The sequence below is a fragment of the Etheostoma spectabile genome, chromosome 9 (genome assembly GCF_008692095.1).
Source record: "Etheostoma spectabile isolate EspeVRDwgs_2016 chromosome 9, UIUC_Espe_1.0, whole genome shotgun sequence".
Lineage (NCBI taxonomy): Eukaryota > Metazoa > Chordata > Actinopteri > Perciformes > Percidae > Etheostoma > Etheostoma spectabile.
The window spans coordinates 18014366-18016677 of NC_045741.1; the positions used below are offsets into that span (position 1 = coordinate 18014366).

The 2312-nt window shown below is 35.2% G+C and overlaps 1 protein-coding gene across 1 annotated transcript in view; it reads right to left on the reverse strand.

The window, feature by feature from the left end:
* Positions 1 to 846: 846 nt before the first annotated feature.
* dynlt2b (dynein light chain Tctex-type 2B) overlaps positions 847 to 2312 on the reverse strand; it is a 17055-nt gene continuing 15589 nt past the window's right edge. The window contains exon 6 of the mRNA XM_032525544.1: positions 847 to 2312. This exon is cut by the window's right edge and continues 1422 nt beyond it. The gene's annotated coding sequence lies outside the window, so the exon portion shown is untranslated.

Consider the following 2312-nt stretch of genomic DNA (forward strand, 5'->3'; position numbering starts at 1 on the left):
ATATATATACTGTGTATACATATATATACACACTGTATATATATATATACTGTGTATATATATATATATATATATATATACAGTATATATATATACACAGGCAGGCGCCATCTTGGGAAGCAGTCATGACCAGTCGAACGACGAACGCCGTTTTAATAAACTGTCTGTACACTAACAAAGTTCTCAATGCTTCGGTTTACGAACTCTCATTAGGCTACAGTGGACATGCAGTGCTATTTTGAGCCTTGTAGGTGGTATAGAAATAGTGGTTTCTTTTTACTTTTGCGTGCCCCAACGACTAGTGTTATGAGCTAATTAGCGGTTTGCGCTAAAACTGGTCACATTCAATTAGCGGTTGAAAACTTTTATATACTTATAAAAACAGTAAGCTTATGTCAAAGGCAATGGTGTAAAGTATCAATGAACTGAAGTTTCTATATAAACAAGGGAGTACAAAAAATCAAAAAACAAAAAAGTTGAATGATCGATATAAGATGTGCAAAAGTGAATGTCTTATTTTATTTGTGATACTGCTACTGTAATTGTCCTCGATGTAAGCTACACTGTACAGTACCGTAATTATTTGTACTATAAATGTCAAAGATTGTTATCACTTGTTCTGTAAGAATATATTATGTATACTGTATTTCTGCCATGTTGTCAGCCCTGTGTAGCCTACAGTTTAAACTAGCATTTGTTGGTTTTTAGTATTTTCTACTAAATGTCTTAGTGCTTTATTTTATTCAGTGTGTACTTTATGCTGAAATGTTGTCCATTGCTATAGAAAAATACTATAACTTCAAATTAATTTATAATATGAAGCAGCGATTGTATTTTTTATACAAAACAAACAAAAAGCAAAAAAATCATTCGTAGCATGTTTCTAGATTGCATTGAGTTTTGTATGATGTGGGAAATGCTGCCAAAAATGACTTTCAAACTTTTAAACAATATGATTGACTATAAGTTCAGGCTCTATATATTGTATAGTATGTATAGGCTACTGTATTGGCTAACCTGACAGTCATGTATGGGGTGGTAATGGCGCAGATATGGCACGTGACTTTGGTTTGGGAGACATCAGCCAATGTGTCCCTGAGCAAGACACACTAGTTGCTCCAGAGGTGTGCAATCTACTGTAGTATTACCCATGTTCTAACAAAACTAGTGTAAAGCCCATTAGCATCCCCTAGAGCAGGGGTACTTAAAGTTTTTTAGGCCAAGGACCCCTCAGTTGAAAAAGAGATTGAGACCAATTACTACATATATTATATAAAATATGAGTATAATATATATAGCATATTAAACTGGTAGGGCGGCCTAAATCCTTCACACATACCTCTTTATGGTTCATACAATACTAAGCTATTAAAATAATAATTGTTGACATAGTCATATACATCATGTTTTAATGCTAGAATGGGGCACAGTGACTCTTTAAGCTTAACTGTATCTGGGGCTATACCTATAGCCACGTAAGCCTATCATCAATGTTGTGTATAGATAAATAGATTTTTTTTTTTTCAACAATAATTAGGTGGCCCCCCTGCGGCAACTCTGTGGACACCCTAAGGGTCTCGGACCCCCTGTTTAATATCTCTGCCCTAGAGGCCGCTTTGTCCATCACGATACCTCAACCCTAGCACATGCTTTATGTGATAATTTGCTTCAGGCATGTTACAGCAGAGTTTACATTACATGCATTGCTACATGTAGCTACATGTCATCAGGAAAACCTATAATCTTGGTTGCAGATGTTAATTTCTATCTATGTGAAGCTCTAATGTGCTGCTGTTGACAATATGGGGGAAAATAAAGAGTTTGTTGTCTTGGTTCAGACTATGGCGCCTCTGTGTTACTTTATTACCTTCTTAAGTATAGGTGGAACTCAAACAATTTACTTTTAAATTGTAAATCCAAGCTTTCCTTTTCCTGGGATATTGTACCCAATGGAAATTTATGAGGGCTTTACATTTCAGTTTACAAAGTAATTGCAGAAAGAGAAATGATGATCATGAAGTTGTATTAACAAAATAAAAAATGAAAGTTTTTCACAATTCATCTGATAATTTAATATGTACACTGCTGAATTCTCCATATTTACCATAAGCTAACATACAAAGCACACTTATTGTGGTGCACATCTACTTATAAATATTTCATTCAGCGTATAATTGCACATAACCCTCACCCAGCCCCAGCACAAATGATGGCACATGTAGGACTTTTGCATGACATAATCCATCTTGAAGGCACCCTGAATTTTGTTCTTGCCCCCAGTCAGATTAATAAGGACTGCACTTCATTGGAGG